The following is a 19,599-nucleotide window of genomic DNA, read 5'->3' on the forward strand; positions in this document are numbered from 1 at the left end:
GCCCATTTGCTCATGTATGTCTTCATACATCAATAATATCAAATTAACAAATGAAAATTCTTAAAAGAGCTCTATTCAATTTGTTAAAAATTAAATATGCAGTTATATATGTAAATATTCTTAAAGCCCAAATTAAACTTATTATTATTAACAAATTAAGCAGGATGAAAAAGTCATATAGAAATCTGATTATAGAAACAATTGGGAAAGGGCCTCCACTTTGCAAGAGCTTTAAAGGCAAGACTAGGTGTGGCAGATTAAACCTATCTACTAGGCTTGGGAATTAAGAATCAGTTTGCCCTGTAATTTCCCAGTTTAAACCTTTTATTAGCCATGAAATGTGAAAAAAAAAAAAAACAAAGATTAGGTTAGTTTTCACATAACCTGGTGGCCTGCTGCCTCAGTCTCCCACTCCCAGGTTGGACAGCAGTGGAGGAGACCAGCTTAGGCCAGTCCTATGGGCAGTGAAAGGTTGCCTAAGAAGGAGCTAAGTTGGTGCCATTTCACACTAAATTCTATTCCTTATTTAACAAAGGGGAACAGGTAAAAACTAAAATGGTTAGAATGTGATAGAGGAAGCAGTTAAATCACAAACTTTTGCACGAGAAAGTTAGATCTTCTCAGATAAGCTGTAACTTCTGAAGTATCCAATCTATGGAGAAACAGAGGAAGAGCTTGTGTGCTAGGCTTAGGGGTATACATTGTGTCATTTTTCTTTGTTCGGGGCACCCGCCATATCTGGCTCTGCGCCCCTTCTTGCAAGATTGAGAATAAATTATTTTCTTCTTCTCCACAATCTGGTGAGCCTTATTTTCTTCCAGAAGATTTCTTTCCTATAAAATAAAGGTAATTAGTGGCTCTATTAACAAATTTCAGTAAGTAAAAGAAAAGTCCATAAAAACTACGGAGAGATCTTTCCTGGACTATGATTAAACAAATTAAGTAATTGTGTAATGTGTTTTAAAACCTGGTAGTCAGTATACTTTTAAATTATTCATTTTCATAACTTAAACAAAGAAAAGAAGTTTTTAGCTTCCTGTAAGGGAAAAAGAGAACATTCCTTGTATAAACTATAATGGTTTCAATTTTATTTAACTTGAGTGTAATCTCCCATAGTTAATTTATAAACTAAATTAAAATTAACATTATATGTACAAAAATCTTTACAGTAATAAAATTATAAGTTCACATTGGTGAAATTAGACTAAAAGAAAAAATTGTACATATGCCCTCTTAAATAAATAGAGTAAATATCTTTGGTTGGTAATTGTAATTTAATAAGTTTATTTAAACATGAGGTGGCTAGTCAATGTGGTTATAGTCAATTATAAAGAGTTTGTAAAACATCTTCCAAACTAAAAACGTTTAAATAGTTCTAGTTCTAAAAGTCATTGTTAACTAAAACTTAGATTGGTCTTGGTTGCAAAAAATAACTTCGTGATAATAAAACCTGTCTGAAGGCCATCGCAAGGTACATATTTAAGTAAATGGTAATAAAGAGTTATCTTGATTCTATTGGAAATATTCTGTTTTCATTTTAACAATGAAAAATAATTTTTTGCCCTCTAATACTAAAGTAAAGTACCTACTGTTATCTTCATGGTAAAATTGTGTAAGTAAACAGTCATTTAATATATGATGTGTTGCATTAAATTGTTTAAAATATATATATAAAAACACGGAATAAACGTTAACATTATCAAACTCTTGTGCATTCAAACCAGGCCTTGTATACATTGCATTTTACTCTCCATGTGAGTTATTGGCTAGGCTGGTCACTGACCCCTCAGTTAAAATATTTGATATCTCAGCCTCCGGTTCTTCTCCTAAAGTCGATGGAAACTACGTTGCAGTTTCAAGCTCCTGCAGCAGCCAATGATGACTTGGTACAGCCAAGTGTACAATGGATATTGCCTCCAGACTGGCACTGTTCCATAGTGCCAGAGAGCACTATGCACCAGGCTAGTAGAATACTGGAAAATCTCTCTAAGATCAAGGATGCTCCGACTTGCTCACTGCGTTGAAGAACATGCTAAGTGGAGCCATGATACCAGGATACCGTAAGTGAAACTTAAACACAATTGGCATTATGGCCTGCTCTCATGGAGAGATAACATGTAAAGTATTACAAACCTGAAACTTAAAACTATTAATTGCAACTCTAAATCCTTTGCATTAAGTAATAATACATTAATTAATATTAAGTGCTGTAATCTTATCCTGTGCTAAATGTATGCCTAATAATTATAACGTTATCTTTTCTGTTTTGGATCAAGTGTGAAAGTATATTGGACATGTTAAATTCCTAGTGAATTCATTTTCTAAACAGTTAATAAATATATCTGTAGAATGGGGTGGCAGTCTCAGCCAGGCTCAGTCGACTTAACTATATTCTGCTGTACTCTACTGTGTAGCAAAGGTGAGGCTTGCTTGCTGATGGTGAGTCACCTATTGAACAAAAAATTACTAGAAATTGTACAATTAAAGCCAAGGTGTAAAAACCTTTATTCTGTAGTTCTGATCACTCCCACAGCTGAAAACTAAGAGAATTTCCAACTTAGTGTTCTAATCCTGAATGAAGCCAGTTGCCCAAGGAGTGCCAGTTCACCAGGAGCATCTGACAGAGCAAATGAGTGCCAATCATTGAACAGCTTGGAATGTGTCTTCAGACAAAGTTAAGTGTCTGTTGCAATTTCTCTCTAAAGATAAATAACTTAAAAAAGAATATATATGCTGTTCCCACCAGCTTTTAAGAAGGAATGCCATCTTTATAGGCACCTAACCTTGTCTACCTCTGTAATCCAATGTCCTCTTTTAAAAATGGGTGTTCCAATTTTTTAATTAAGTTTATTTCTTTCAGAGTAAACATCTTATTAACCATATGAAAACTTCATCCAACTTCTTACAGAATGTTGGATCCATCTTCCTCCAGTTAAAATAAGAAGTTTACACCTTGTTAGGCAATGACTACAGCCCATGGCCAAGAGGAAGCAGTTACAGAAAAGAGATCATCTCCCTTCAGCACCCCTTTTAAATTAAAGGTGTAAACTTTTTAAGGGTAAAATAAAAGTAATAGATGGATCTGGAACCTGACTGGAAATCCATGTGAGTGCTGGTGGCAGCAGGATAACTACAGGAGGCCCCTTCCCCAAGATTCTGCTGTCCAGAATGAAAAGTTCTAAATTTCTAAAAATAGCCCTGGATGCTGCACTAAAGACTGATAAATAATCAATCAAAACAACAAACAGCCATCCACCTCATAGCTCCAAAAATAATTATGCCAAAGCTTAGCAAGTTAAACTTTGGCAAAGGGGGGAAATGATGTGGGCTATGGGTGGGAGGCTCTTTGTCTCTTCAGAGATAACCTAAGCTGTTTGACTTGTGGGTGTAGAATGGTAAGAGGCTGCAGTCCTGCCCTTAGTGACAATGGCAACGACTCCAGTCCCAGGAAACAGTTTAACAATGCAAGGTCTATAAACTTTAAGTATTTAGGGAAAATGCAAACCAAATATGTTAAAAGCTTATCTAGAATGTCTGGAGTCCATGCTAAAAGCTTACCTAAGATGTGGAAGATATATATGCTAATTCAAGCCTATTGAGAACTGAAACAAAGGGACCATTTGGCCTTTCCTCTCTGTATAAAAGACATTTGAAAATCTTGTTCCAGGCTTGGGATTCAAACAGAAAGCTCCCAAGTCCAGCCAGCCATCAATAAACCATTTTTCCTTCTCAAAATCATTCCTGAGTCCTGGCTTCTCTATACGCAAATAATTGAACCTCTCTCAAATTCTACAACATTTTCAGCACTGAGAGAGATTTTCTCAGTTCATCTTTGGACAGCCATCATCTCCCAGAACTCATCAAGAATCTTTATTGGACTTTCATTGGAACTCCTGGTTGCAGCCTGCCTGCAGAACCTACTTGTGTATCCCCCTGGCTGCATGAGACTCCAATAAATCTCTTACTATCAAAAGATATCCCTTGTTGATTCTGTTTCCCTGGAAAACCCTGACTAAGACATTACAGAATAACTACAATGATGACTCAAGAGATCTTAAACTCTAAAATCATTGAAAGATTAGCTGATTTATAGGGCCAGAAATCTGGAAAACACATTTGAAAATGAATTCTAAGGATGTGAAAACAAGGGAGATAAAATATCACAGCAGACTGAGCCAAATTTATTACTTTGGGTCTTTTATGAATGATAATGAAATAATTAGTTCATGAAGTTGTCAAATGGATCAGGGTTCACTTGGCTGTTTGAGTGAGACAATGTTTTACCCATGGACACAAAGAACATGGATTCAGCAATGGCCTATATTTAATAATGTTGATGCCAGAACTTTCTTGGTATAACACAGAGGAAGTTAATCCAAAGGTTTTGGGAGATAAAAATGTTGGAATGGATCTATTGCGTGTAAGCTGCACATCCGTTTCCCCTGCTTCTCCTGAGGTAATACGTTAGTAAGAAGAGCACTAGTATCTGTGAAAGATTCATGGGGGCTATTGTGATTAGGTTGGGGTTGATAGAGGGAAATAGTGCAATTGACATGGACCTCTGCTTTCAACAGGGACAATGTGATGCTAGAGTGGTGAATGCAGAGTGGCAACACTGAAACCTTAGAGACAAAGTGGGCACATTGACTGTAAAGAGCTGCAGGGATGAAGTGGCAATCACTCTATAGAAAAACAGGTCCATGTTTTTTATCATCTTTGTATTTTAGGGGCAAGGGATACTCTACTTGATCTGCTGCTCTAAATCATTTATCATGTATCTCTTAAGCCTTCTAGCTTGAGTTTGTTCAAGAACAAGACAAGGTCCTACAGCAAGTCCAGCCTTTAAAGGAAGAAGCTTTACAACCTTGGGATTAGAATTCAGAAGTTCAAATTATACAAGAAGCATCTGTGACATTAGGAAGGTTGTGTGCATTCTCTGGCAATCCCCATAGTGCAGGCCCTGAGATTTTTGTTGCAAAGCTATGCTCTCTTTTTCTGCACATGGTGGGCCTTTTGAGAAAGAGCTTCTGATATATTACTGACCATGGGCTATCAAATGAATATATGATATGGACCACCCATTAGGAAAAAGGTACCAGATGACGCACCAAGCCAAAGTTGGGCATGTGCAGTAGCAGCCCATCTTCAGGTGAAATGTCCATGACCTTGGCTTCAGCAGCTCCATAAATCACCAATAAAGCATGGAGGCAGGTGGTGCAGACCCCTCAACCTACTCCTGGTGCAGTGCCTTATTTATGTAATAGCACCCATCCCTCAGGGGAAGTTCTTTATAATCATTGTTGGAGGATCAGAGCATTCCCCATCATGTTTATAATGTGTTATGCATGATATTCTGGATAGTCGCAGCTGTGCAAACTCAAGAGCAGTGAACCTGGAAGTACTGAAGGGAATTCTGCAGTGGCAGAATTTCATCAGTGCATCTGGTTGTTCATTTCATCTGGATTGAGAGAATGGCTGAAAGTACAGATCTATGCTGAATTGTGGCTAAAAGTTTGGAAAACATTTTTTTCTAGGAATTTTTCCATTTAAAACACATTTTCATCTTTATGAATAAAAAGCTTTTTGTAATGTTCATTACTTACTGTTTATATTTCTGGAGTATTCAGAAAGGTCTTCCCCTTTATATTCCTGGAGGCTAGTTATATTTGCCTCCTATCATTATTTATGTGTTAATCTCAACTGTGATTATCAGTTTCATTTATTCACATCAAAGAAACAACTGTTCATGTTATTGATCCTCTCTATTGAATGTTTCCTAAGATATATGTTTTTATGATTTGATATTTCCTTCCTTCAAATTCATTTTAGGGTAGCAGATTTGGCTCAAGCAGTTGAATGCCGTCTTCCCACATGGGAGGTCCTGGGTTTGGTTCCAGCTCTCTCCTGAGAAACCAACAACAAAAAACAAACAACAAGCAAAACAAATGAAAAAACCAACTCAGGGTAGTGGATGTGGCTCAGTGGTTGAGTGCCAGCTTCCCACATACAAGGTCATGGGATTAATCCCCAACCTCCTGCACCTCAAAAAAAATTCCTATTGTTTTATTTTACCACTCTTTTTTCTAAGTTCTTGAGATGAAAGCTTACCTTAACAAATCTTAACATTTCTTCATCTTTCATATACACTTCTGAGATTATATATATTTCCTCTAAAAACTGCTTTAGTTTTACAGTAAAAATTTCAAAGTTAGTATTTGCATTATCATTCAATTTAAAATAATTTATAATTGACATTGTGATTATTTAATCAATGACTTATTTATAAGGGAGTTTCTAGTTTTCCATTAATGCAAAAATATATTTGATTATGTTTTTGTTATTGATTTCTAACTTAACAGTGAGATCAGAGAACACATTCTATATGATTTCTGTCTTTCGATGTATGTTGAAATTTACCTTATGGTGCAGGATATGGTAAAATACTTGATATCCTCTATGTGTACTCAAATAGAAAGTGAATTCTGGGGTGAAGTGTGCTATCTGTGGTTGTTAGGGCAGTATTTTTAATCACATATTTTTTGTTGTTTTTTTTTTACAAGTCTTATATATCCTTAATGGTTTTCTTGTCTGTTACGTTGGTTAGTATAAACTATGTGATAAAATTACCGTCTTTGAATGTGGATTTGTCTAGGTTTTTGTGGTCAGTTTTCACCTTATATATTTTGACGCTCTGTAACCATAAGCATACATGTTTCAACTGCTATATCTTCTTGGTATATTTAACATTTGGTCATTTTGAAATGCTCCCACTTACCAGTTTATGTGTTGTAAATTATATATATATATATAATATATATTTATATTGATGTATGATGGTGTGTTTTATGTGTCAGTCAAACATTAATTTATCTAGGTGTTGCTGTGAAGTAATTTTGTAAATGTGACTAAGTCTACAATTTACTTTAAGGAAGGACGATTATCCTTTTATCTGGGTAGACTTGATTCAACCATTGAAAGACTTAGGAGCTTCCCTGAGAAAGAAAAAAACCTGTCTGTGGATTGCAGTGGCACTGGAGGCACTGGAGGGTCCCAGCCTGCCCTTTCTGGTGACTTTGGAGGTGCTGAGCCAGCCCCAGAACATGTCCACCCACTCCATGCAGTAAATCTCAATATCTGTGCATATCTTAATGCTTCTACTCTCCTAGTGGAGCCTGGCTGACACAGTCCTATCTTACCTTTCTTTTGGTTGTATCTGCATGGTATATCTGTTCCCGTTTTTTTCCATTTCTCCTTCTCAATCTGCATATTTTTATATAGGTCTCTTTTAAACAACATATTGCTGCAGGGTTTTGTTGTTTTTTTTTTCAGTCTGACTCTACTTACATTTTGTTTGGAGCATTCAGTCCACTTTTGCAATTTTTTTTTTATATTTGGATCTAAATATAGCATCTTATATTTATTCTCTCTATATTCCAATCACTCTTTTATTTCTTAATACCTCATACTTTGTCTTCTCAGATTTTATAGCCTAAAATTTCCAAAATCTTTAATACTTCTATTTTGGAGATGATAAACTTGGTTTCAAATATTTTAGTAAATTTACTTGAATTTATAACATTAACAATATCAAAATATAAATTTTCTCTTAACATTTAATCTTTTACTGAATAATATAAAGACTTTAAAGAAAACATAAATTCTATTTACTCTCTCCTGATTATATGTTATTGTAGTCGGGTAATTGAATGTTATATTTTATACACACCATCTACAAACTATCATTATTCTTTGTCCAGTTTCTTAAGGTTTTCATTTCTTTTTGCCCCTGAAGTCTTCTGGATGGGATCATGTTCCTAATGCCTGAATTATATCCTTTAGAATTTCCTTTGAAGAGTCTTGGTTATGAACTCTCATATTCCCCTCCACCATGTGACAGCTTCCTTGTCTGACTACTCACTGTCTCTACTTGTTGAGTCCACTTGTTGTCTGCTCATCTTTTTTAGGAGGCATTGAAAACCAAACCTGGGAGCTCCCTCATGGGAAACAGGTGCCCAACTGCTTGAGGCATATCCACTCCCCAATTCTAACATTTTTTGCCTTAAAATATCTTTCTTTATTCTCCAGTACAAAACATATTTTCATTGACAATGAATGATTTCTAAACTAACTTACCTCTTTACAGATATCAAAGATATCATTCCATGCAGGTTTGTAACACTGCTCCTGAGAGAATCAGTCATCAGTCTACCTGTGCTATGTAAATGTAACCTGTAATTTTCTGGTCAACTATCAAGAAATTCCCTTGGTTATTGGTCGTCACAGGTTTTTTTGAGTTTCACTGAAGAAAATGGAGGCAAGGGCACCTAAGAGGAAGTTGCTGAATAGATGTGGAATTCATGTGATAGGTGAGAAATGAAGTTGGAGATGTTTGCATGGACCACAGTCATGAAGAGACTTGAATAAAAAGGTGAAGGCATTAACTTTATTTGGGGAGGTCGTGGAAGATTTCTGAGCAGGGTCTGACAAAGCAGGTGCCTTTGGCCTCTGGGACTGGGGCCAACTGACTTCAGGAGAAGTTATCAGCAGAAGATTTCTGTTCAAGGCAGAAAAAACTAGCATTCACTAAGTATATGCTTTGTGCCAGGACTTTTCTTGGCTGTTTTACATGTAATTATTCATTGATCATTCACAAGCAGGAGAAATATGGGGCTTACTTCCCTGCCCTACAGAACAGTAAAGTGAGGCCCAAAGCCTGAGAGAGAGAGAAAGTGATTTGCTCAATAATTGTCAGAGATGGATTTGACTCATTTCTCTTGGACACAATTCACATGTTTTTCCACATATACCATCGGTTTCATTTATCTATGGCCAAGAAGGCCATGGACTTTTAAAGACTCAGACCCTGAGAACATCATGTTCTCTCTAGGCAAGTCTGTGGCTTTCTGATCTCTGTGTACTCAGGGTTGTTGACCTCCAGTTCCTCAGGCTTTGGCTTATGAAATCTGATGACAGAATAATGGAGCTCCTGTCCTTCTCCTGTGGTGGGCTCAGCCTCAACAGGAGCCGAGTGGTCAGCAGGGCTGCTTCTGCAGAGCTGGTGCTGGTTCCTCTGAGTGGAAGAAAGAGAAGGATTCAGAACAAGGTAATGAGAACTTGGAGAAGGCAGCCAAGGACAGAGAGGGGTTAGGACTGATGGGACTTTTATCACTTGCCCATTCGTTCACTCAAGAATATTTAATAATACTCAAATTTTTTACCTACCAATACTGAACTGACCTATGTACAACTGGGAATGCACTGACTCTCTCTAGAATAGGGTGCAAGTCCTTGGGTAACATTTACTCTTTAACTTGATATCCTGTAACTTAAATACTTGGACAAAAACTAACACACAAGTCTGGATGTGGCTCAAGCAGTTGAGCCCCTGCTTAATACATGGGAGATCCTGAGTTTCGTTCCTGGCACCTACTAGAAACAGAAAAAACACCAGCAAACAAATGCAAAATACAATACAGGGGAGTGGATGTGGCTCAGTGATTGAGGATCAGCTTCCCACATATGAGGTCACAAGTTTGATCACCAGGCCAGATACCTCAAAATAAATATAAAAACTAACATATTTCACATCAGGGGAAAAGATAGGGAAGAAACAAAGATATTTGCTTTACATACATATACAAACATATTCATAACAAAACAAGGAAGAAATACTCATAACCATGACAGTCCTAGTTTCTGTAACTAGTCAAGTAGTTTGTGGTTTTCACTACCTTTTTCAACTACCCATTCCAGGTGCCCTCTCCCCTCAGCAAGCACCTCAGCTGCCTGTGGTTCTCTGCCTGGTGGGGTGACTCAGACCTTCCTTCCTGAAGTTTCTGGGCCATTGTTAGTCCTTGCTGGAGGGGGGGGGTTGCAGTTTCCACTGACTTTAGACACAGGCCAGGGTAGCACTAAGAGTCACCCTGAGGGAGCTCCTGTATTCCAGACAAGCTCTTCTTACCTCGTTGCGAGGCTGCTGTCCTGTTTCCCCTTCACAGTCAGGAGCAGCCACCCCAGCCAGTTCAGAAATACCCTTCTCTACCTGGTGATTCAGTGACATGAGAGCCAGCCTCAGTGAATGCTTATACTAATCACATTTGTTTCTTAAATAATGCTGTGGGGAGGACAGTATTACCACATTCATCTCACAAATAGGAAAACTGAGGCTAAGAAAGGCTGTGTTATTGCGTGAAGACATGCATCTGTGTAAAGGTCCCTGGAGCCAGGACCCAGCGCCAGTTCTTGCTGACTTTGGAGCCTCCCTCTTATCAATGTCCAGGCAGAGTGCTGGGTCTGGATGCAGAGCAATGGAGAGGGCAGACACTGTCCCTACATCATGCAGTTTATGGCATTTCCTAAACAATTAGAAAACAAATCCACGTCAAATACTCAGTTCATAGAAGAAGATATTTTGAAATATAAAGGAGGGGCAGGGGTGGCACAGCTGGTTCCTGGAGAGGTGCTAGAAGACAGTGCAGAGAGCAGGCCCTCAGCAGAGAAGGCAGCCAGACGAACTTCAACTCTGCCCACCTCATGGCACCCCCCAGCTATAAAATATGGAATAGAAAGCCTCAAATGGGAGCTCAGAGCAGTAACAAAGAGTTCCCAGATTAGGAGCAAAGGGCTTCACTGTAGCAGAGCACATAGAAGACAGGGAGACTGGACATGCTAAGCCAAAGCAAGATGAAAATAAATCAACAGTGCAAAACTGCTGCAGCCAAGACACGGAAAAGAAGGAAAAGTACCCATAATGATGATGAGCAAAATGTTTGTCTATGGATTAACCTCACCAATCAGGCTAGAGACATTGATTTTATTAGGCTGTGAGATCCATCACTATGATTATTCAATTATTCATTCCAGGAATATTTATCGAGCACCTACTATGAGTTATGAGATAGGCATTCCTCTAAGCTTTGAAATACAACAGAAAATTGAAACAAAAAGCAGCAAGAAACTCTCCTTGGGACTGACTTGCTTGAGGGGAAATGATAGTAATTAGCAATAAAGATGCCTGTGCTCATCCATGCCAGGCACTATTTTAAACACCCCGAGGTACACCTGCTGTTTACATCCCACATACAGAAAGGAAATACAGGTCACAGCGAGTTGCTCCTTAGGCCAAGATCACAAAGACTGAAGATCGTCAAAAGGGAAATGCAGGAGTGGAAAGCAACTGTCTCCCCCCAGGGTATATGCTTTACCATGACACTATACTGACTACAAGAGGCGTTCACAAACACAACATGGGTGCTAGAAATCTGAAGTAAAATAATGGAAAAGATACATCGCGATTCCTGGCAAGGTACTGTTGAGCATTCACAAAAGGTCACGTTCCCCAAGATCAACCAAGGGGAAACCATATAGGGAATTATGGGATGAGGAAAATAAAATAAATAAATAAAAATATGGGAGAAATCTCTGGGAAATGAAAGTGTTTTAAACTGATGTTTGTGTCTATTCAAGGATGCAGTGGAGTCTGCAGTCTGGGACAAATGAGAAATGGCTAAAGATAAAGAATGATATTAGGACAGTGAGAGAAAAGAATAAGAAATTATGACCCTTATATGAATGATATGATACACAAAAAATAATAATAGCTGAAGTACAGAACATAATAGTAGGGGGAAATGGAAAACTGAAAAAGAAATTAAAGAGCTGGAAGAGCAACTTGAGGATGTCTATGAGAAATAAGCAGGAAAAGAAGCATATGGGAAAGTTGAAAGTAAAAGGATGGGGGAAAAGGTACCTCAGGCTATTCCGACCCAAAAGCAAGCTGGTAGAACCACTAAATCCCACTAAATATGATTTAAGTCAAATGGAAGCATTAGGGAGAGAAAAGAAGATTAATGTGAAATTAAGAGAGCTGGGGGGAGAAACTGATAACTATGTCAACATGATAGATTTCAATACATATCTCTCAATTATCCTTAGTTTAACTAGTCAAAACCAGCAAAGATGTGGAAGATTTAAACTCTGCATTTCTGAATTAAGCAGTGATAAATTAAAAACATTCCTCTCAAGCTCCATTATACAGTTACAAAAATTGATCATGTATTAGGCCACAGAACGTCAAATAATAGGTATCACATAATTCACTTCCTCTTAGAAATATTCAAGACAGTTAAAATAATGACAAAAAAACAAAAAGGCACCTCCATTTGGAATTTAAAAAGTTTGCCAAATAACTGATAAATCGAAGAAGAAATAATAATATGAATTTTTAAATGTTAGAACAATATGATGATGAAAATGTGCATTATAATTTCTGGATAACGCTAACATTGTACTTTCAGGAAATTTTATCCAAAAAGTATTGGCACGGCCAATCTGTGAAAGTATTGGGTTGTTGCAAAAGTAATTGCAATTTTGCATTCTTGAAATTTGCCATTTGATATTGGCATACATTATTAAATAAATGTGGTATGCTATACATCATTATAATGTGCTTTTATCGCTTTATGTGTTTTTGCTATTGACTTATTACTTGCTCTTATTTTATATTTATTTTAGACTATGAAAGTGTTGTTAGACAAAAGGCAATTTGAGCTATTTTCTTCCTTGAGTTCAAAATGGATCGTAAAGCAGTGCAGACAACTCACAACATCAACAACGCATTTGGCCAGGAACTGCTAATGAACGTACAGTGCAGTGGTGGTTCAAGAAGTTTTACAAATGAAATGAGAGCCTTGAAGATGAGGAGCATATTGACCAGCCATCAGAAGTTAACAATGACCAAATAAGAGCCATCATCGAAGCTGATCCTCTTACACTGCACTCTTACACTCTTACATAAGAAATTGCCAAAGAATTCAATGTTGACCACTCTACAGTCATTCAGATTTTGAAGCAAATTGGAAAGGTGAAAAAGCTCCATTAGTGGGTGTCCCATGAGCTGACCAAAAATTTAAATAAAACGTTCTTTTAAAGTACCAGTTTCTCTTATTCTATGCAACAACAGGCCATTTCTCGATCAGATTGTGATGTACGGTGAACAGTGGATGTTATACTACAACTGATCATGAGCTGCTCACTGGAAGGACCAAAAGAAGCTCCAAAGAACTTCCCAGGCCAAACTTCCCCAAAAAAAGTCATGGTCACTGTTTGGTAGTCTGCTGCTGGTCTAATCCACTACAGCTTTCTGAATCCAGCGAAACCAGGACATCTGAGAAGTACGCTCAACAAAACAATGAGATTGACCAAAAACTGCAATGCCTGCTGATGCCAATAGTCAACAGAAATGGCCCAATTCTTCTCTGCTACAATGACTGACCGCATGTCACAAATGTAATGCTTCAAAAGTTGAGCGAATTGGACTACTAAGTTTTGCTCATCCACCATATTCACCTGACCTCTCGCCAACCAACTACCACTTCTTCAAGCATCTCAGCAATTTTTTCAGGGAATACACTTCCACAACCAGCAGAAAACAGAAAATGATTTCCAAGAGTTTGTTGGATCCCAAAGCATAGGTTTTTATGCTACAGGAATAAGCAAACTTATTTTTCATTGGCAAAAATGTGTTAATTGTAATGGTTACTATTTCGATTAATAGAGATGTATTTGAGCCTAGTTATAATGACTTGAAAATCATGGTCTGAAACTGCAATTCATTTTTCCCCAACCTTATAAGAGGGATTATCCTGTAAAGTTGGAGGGTAAAATGCCCTTCCACATAGAAACCATGAAATCAGATTCCCTCTTCACACAATACACAAAGCTCAGCTCTAGAATGATTAAGACCTAAATACCCTGCACGTCAAAAGCAAAAATTTTAAGCTTCCTGTAGAAAATATACCAGTATATATTTGTGCTCTTGGAGCACAAAATATTTTCTTTAACAAGGTGCAAAAATCACTCTCTTTAAAAAGTTTAATTAATATGACTATATCAAAATTAAAGACTTCTGATCAGCAAAAGTCTACTGAAGAAAAGTGAAATGACAAGCTACAATTTACAAGGTTATTTACAATATACATAACTAACATAATTTGGTATTGAATGTATATAATGACCTCCTACTGATCAAATAGGAAAGAACAAACTACCAATTTAAAAAACTGGGCAATGGAGAGGACACGATTCATAGAAGAGGGATGAATTAGTCAACAAATGCATTAATGCATACAAGGCAATTAGTAATCAAGAAAAAGTAAATCAAGGTTATAATAAGATACTATGCTATCCTGATTCTATTGGTAAAAAATGAAAAGTGTTGAAAAGCCAAGTGCTGGAGAGTATATGAATCAACAGAATCTCTGAGACAAGGATAGCAGGCAGGTACATTGTATGCCATATTGAAAACCCATTGGACTTTACCTTCTGTGGTAGGTTGAACTATGCACCCCAATTTAGACATGCTCTTAATCATACTCCACTGTCCTGTAGGATGAACCCATTGCAAATAGAGCCTTTTGAAGTTCTTTTTAGTTAAGATGTGCACGACCTGGATGAGGTTGGCTGTTTATCCATCTGACTGGTTAGAGGCAGAAGACATTCAGACACAGCCAGAGAAAGCCACAGGGAAAAGCCGAAGCTGGAAATCAATGGAACCAGAGGAGGGAGGAGAGGACATCACCATGTACCATGAGGCAGGGACCCAAGCCAAGAGGCAAGCCAGCCCCAGAACACCACAGACTTTGCGAAGAAAGCATTGCCTTGTTGGTGCCTTAGTTTTCTCTTTCTCCTAGCCTCAAAACAATGAGCCAGTAAATTTCTATCATTTAAATCTTCGCATTCTGTGGAATTTGTCAGCCTGGAAAACCAAGACACCTGTAAACACATTCACACACTGTGACTCATAATTTAATCTTAGGTATATACCCAAAAGAAACATCTGCATATAAACACAATGAGGGGTAAATAAGAATGCTCAGGACAGCTCACCTGAAGTCAATCTAAATGCATGTCAACATGAAATACAAAGCAAGCGGGTCATAATACCCAACTGATATATTATTAAATGACTGGAGAAATAAATGAACTACTGCTACATATAACAATAGGGATGAATCTTCAGGTGAGTTTCAGTGGGAAAAGCAAGACTCCTAAGAGTGCATTTGGCATAACACACTTGTTAGAAAGTCACTAAATTAGCTAATGCAATCAATATATTATTTAGGCAGAATGATAGGAGTTATAGCCCAAAAACCCAAGGAGTGATAAACAGAATTCAAGTATGGAAGTAGTTTGGGATGGACACAGAGAGATCAGAAATAAGCACAGGGTTAGTGGAAGTTATTGTCAGGATTCATGGTTTTATACTCTGTTATAAATAAATAAATAGAGAAATGAAAGAGAGCCATGAGGAGAGCAAGCACTGGTGCTGGTTTAATGGACCCCAGGTAAATTAAATAGCCACATGATCCTAGGACAGGACAGGAACAGGGGCAGTGAGGGAGATGAGCAGGGCCCTGTATCAACCTGGTCCTTGTCTTGTGAGTCCCTAGTGTGAGATTCAGTCCTGCATCTGCAGCTCAGACCTGGCGAACCCACATGACAGGGATGTACACTGGACTTATAGGGACCCAGAGCAGGGAGTGACAGCCTCCCCTTGCAGGCATCACAGGGAACAAATAGCATTTACTCAGTATCTTAAAGGATGGGCATGATTTTTGCCAGTGGACCCAGGCAACAAGTGGCAAAACCTGAAGAGGATTACACAAAGCAGAGCCAGGTCTCCTGGGGACATATGAGAACAAGGAGCCCAGAGCAGATCCTGAAGACATGGAGGGGAGGAACAGGCTGGAGAGGAGCAGGACTGTCACCCAGGACCTGACACACCTGCTGAAGATTTGGACTCAGTTCCAAGCAATAAGTTCAAGCAGAGCCATCCATGCCACAAAGAAACGAGAAAATAACTATGTCTGAATGATGGGGTAAGAATGTGAGGTGGGACAGGAATCCAGAAGAGGTACAACAAGGTGCCCAGCAGGGTCAGGCAGGGTCAGGGAAGGAGCTCCAAGTCCTCCAGATGTGGAACTCATGGGTGCAGGATGCTGAGCACTGGGTGCTACCAGGGAAAGAAATGGCCCTGATGAAAGGGAGGTGTCCCCACCACTCACCTCGGAGTCAGAACCCCTGACTGGGTTTCCATGCTTTGTGCCTCCTGCCATCCGAGCTGCTTTCATCCTGTAGTTTGTCAGCCTGAGATGACAAGGTTGACCAGTTGGCCTGAGCATGGTTGGGTGAGTCAAGGTTCCAGGGTTCTGTTTCACCCCAGACCCCATGCCTGGCCCAGCTGGAGCACTTGTGCCACCACTAAACCTCCTTCCCTGCTTCTTTCCCAGGCTATACAGGCTCCTCCAGCTAAGGGGCTCTGACATTCTTGAACAAGTGCCCTTCCCTGCCCCATGCCCTCCCTCCACCCTGGAGCCCACTCTCACTTCAACAGGAGGCAAAGGCAGACAGAGATCAGGGCCATCACACCAGCGCCCCAGGCAGCGTCCCGAATGCCCCCTATCCTGGGTGCTTGTTTCCCTGGGGGTGGTGGGCATTCCAGTAAAGCCCAGTCCAAGTACACGGGCTCCTTCACCAGCCGCCCATTTCCCCCCTGCTTTGTGGGCCCAACTACCTTCTTGGATTAACTCACTTGGCTCCCCTTTCCCTCTAGCACTGGGCCCGACCACCCCGGCCCCAATCACAGGGCTGAAGGTCTTATGCCCCAGCTGCTCCGGTTCAGGCCCTGGGCCCCATCTCTGGGCTCCATCTCTCCAGGGTCCAAGCATTACCCCCAGCAGACCCTTGACACGCCTGGAACAGGAGAGTGAGGCTGTGAGCTCCAGGGACATTTAGGCATCAGAGCTGAGCCTGCAGCACTAGTGGAACCCTTCCCAACTGCAACAAGCCAACACCCTGAGGCTCAGGGGCTCTTGGCCCAGGGCCTGCCTGGCTGAACTGAAAAAGCCATTTCCCTCTACTGTAGGGAGGGGATGCTGAGCTGGGGCAGAGCAACTACAGTGCAGAACCTCCAACTTGCGGGAACAGGAAAGTCTCTAAGAAATTATGAGAGGACTCTGCAAGGAGGCTGTTGCTTCTCTAATGCCATGGAGTCCTGAACTCAGAGCTCCCCACTCACAGAGCACAGAGAGGTTGATCGAGAAGTGCAAAGAGCCCAGTGGGTGCTGAGCTCAGCAGGTGAGCTCTCCTTCTTCACCACTCCATACTCGAGGCAATTGCAGGACCCCTGAGTTGGAGATGGGGGAGGATTGCAGGGCTGGGGATCCCCGGAACCAGCTCAGCTGTGCAGGGGGGTTGCTGTCAGCATCACAGAGCAGCTGGAGAGTCTGGCCCTCCAGGACGGGAAGTAATGAGGCATTTCTCAGGACCTTGAGGGCTTTAGGAGAGAGTTGCAGAGACAGAACGAGAGCGAGGGCAGGTCGTGAGAGGTTGAGCTCCTGCCCTCCTCCTGATCAGGCTCTGGGCAGCTCCCTCTCCTCCTGCTGGGCAAAGCCAGCCTGTGAGGGGGCTGCTGGGGTCCTGGGCCTTCAGGAGAGTTGCAGGCAGTTTACCTGGCTGGGGTGTGGTGAGTAAATGCAGTTAGAGGCCAAGGGGAAATCTAAGGGAATTGGAGTGAGGGTGGAGCTTTGCTGAGTGGAAGGTAGTGAGGGCAGCACAGTACTGTGAGTGCATGGACAGCACTGAGTCACACACTTGAAGAGGCTCAGATGGGACCTTCAGGTGGTACAGATGTGACCATAATTAAAAATGAAACACCACAGAACTGCACAACAGAGTGAACCTAATTTAAACCTAGAGTTTGGTTAATAATATCACTGTACTAACATTGATTCATCAATTGTAACAAACGTTCCACACTAATGTGACATGTTGTAAATAGGGAAAACCTGGGGCAGAAGTAAAATGGGCATTTAGTATTTTCTGGGTAATTTTCCTATGAACCTACGCATGCTCTAAAAAATAGTCTGTTACAGAAATAAAAACATCAAGCAGCAGGAGAAGTAAGACAGAGAGATGAAGCAAAAGGAGCTTCCTTTGGATTTGGCAAAAGGAATCTGTGGTGAGTGAAGACTAATTGTGGGGTGGAGAGGTGGGTGGGCGCCCCCGGCAGCCCCCACGTCTGACTGCATGCTGGCCTCTTACCACAGCTCTGCACCCAAAGGCCTTCCCTAGTGGCAGCGACCCCACCTCCATCCACCCGGGAGAGGAGAAGGGTTTCCTACCTGTGCTGCTTCCCTGGAAGACGCTGATGGCCACATTCTGAGGAGCATCTGGGACAGAAAGGGAGTTGGGGAGTTGGGCCTTGGGCCTGTCCCCCGGTAGCCATGGAAATGGGTAAGGGGTGCCCCTTCCTGTGGGGCAAACCCTGGCCCAGCCCCTTCCCATCCCCTCTACCTGCAGGGACCCAGTGTCCTGGCCCAGCACTCACAGGAGACGTTGAGCCAGATGGTCCTCTCCACGGTCACCCCAGCTCCAGGGAAGGCCACCTGGCAGGTGATGCTGGAACCATGATCCTGGGGCCGTGCAGTGAGGGTGAGCACAGAGGAGAGGCGGGTCCTGGGGCCCAGGGTGGTGAGAGTGGCCCTCTTCCAGTAGAAGGTGGGGGGTGTCCCCCGCTCACAAGCCCAGGGCACGGAGCAAGTTATGTGGTGGGGGTGACCAGATTCTAGTGTCCCCTGGATGTGGATGTCGGGTGCCTTTGTCAGGGCTGGAGAGGAGAGAGAGAGAGGCCTGGGCCCTAGAGTGGGGACCCTGAGTGTGACCCTGGGCACAGCCTCTGCCTCGGACAAGCTGTCTGCTCCCAGCCAGCCCCTCTGTCCCATTCCTCTGGACACCTCCCAGGACAAGGGGCAGGGATCACAGGATCCACCCCCCTGTCCCCTCTTTTGTCTGTTTCTTACCTGTCACACGCACAGAGAGCTTGTACGATATGTCAATCCATTTCAAACCTCCCCTTTCCACCCTAAAGATGTACGTCCCCATGTCCCCTCTCCGTGCATCTCTGATGTCCAGGGAGTAGTTGTAAGACTTGGGGTCTCCGAGGAGGCAGATTCGGCCCTGGGTCTCCCGCTGCACTTCTCAATGTGGGTTGTTTGTGGCCACTGGAGCATCCCAGTCTGGATCAGCCCCTTCCCGGAACCAGTAACCAAGAGCAGGGTTGGAGTCAGCCCAGTCATCCCAGGGGTAGGAGAATTTGCAGGGCACGAAGACACACAGGCCCTCCTGCACCTCCACCAACCTCTGCACTTGCAGCTGGAATCTCGGATGCTGAGCCAGGGACCCTGTGGGAAACCAGTTCAGCCGCAGCTCCAGCCCAGCACCCCCTAACCCCCTCCCCAGGGCGCTCACCTGCCCACAGCAGAGGAAGCAGCAGCAGCATCTCTGAGGAGGGGGACCCGGGGCTGCCTCTGTCTGAGATGAGCAGAGGAGGGCAAGTGAAAGGCGAGGGATTGCAGGGGACACCCCGGAAGCTGCTGAGGAGCACGAGACCACAGAGTTCACAGAAGAGGAACTTCAGCTCACAGGAGACCAGATCTTGTCTCACCTCTACTCAGAGGGGACAGAGACCCCAAGACCAGAAACCCCAGAGACCTGCAGGAAGGACAGAGCCTCACATCCCACCTCCCAGTCTCCAGGCCT

At 41.6% G+C, this 19,599-nt stretch overlaps 1 pseudogene; it reads right to left on the bottom strand.

The window, feature by feature from the left end:
• Positions 1-16,994: 16,994 nt before the first annotated feature.
• Positions 16,995-19,363, bottom strand: LOC101414458 (sialic acid-binding Ig-like lectin 6; annotated as a pseudogene).
• Between the last annotated feature and the right edge of the window lie 236 nt (positions 19,364-19,599).

The sequence above is a fragment of the Dasypus novemcinctus genome, chromosome 18 (assembly GCF_030445035.2).
Source record: "Dasypus novemcinctus isolate mDasNov1 chromosome 18, mDasNov1.1.hap2, whole genome shotgun sequence".
Classification (NCBI taxonomy): domain Eukaryota; kingdom Metazoa; phylum Chordata; class Mammalia; order Cingulata; family Dasypodidae; genus Dasypus; species Dasypus novemcinctus.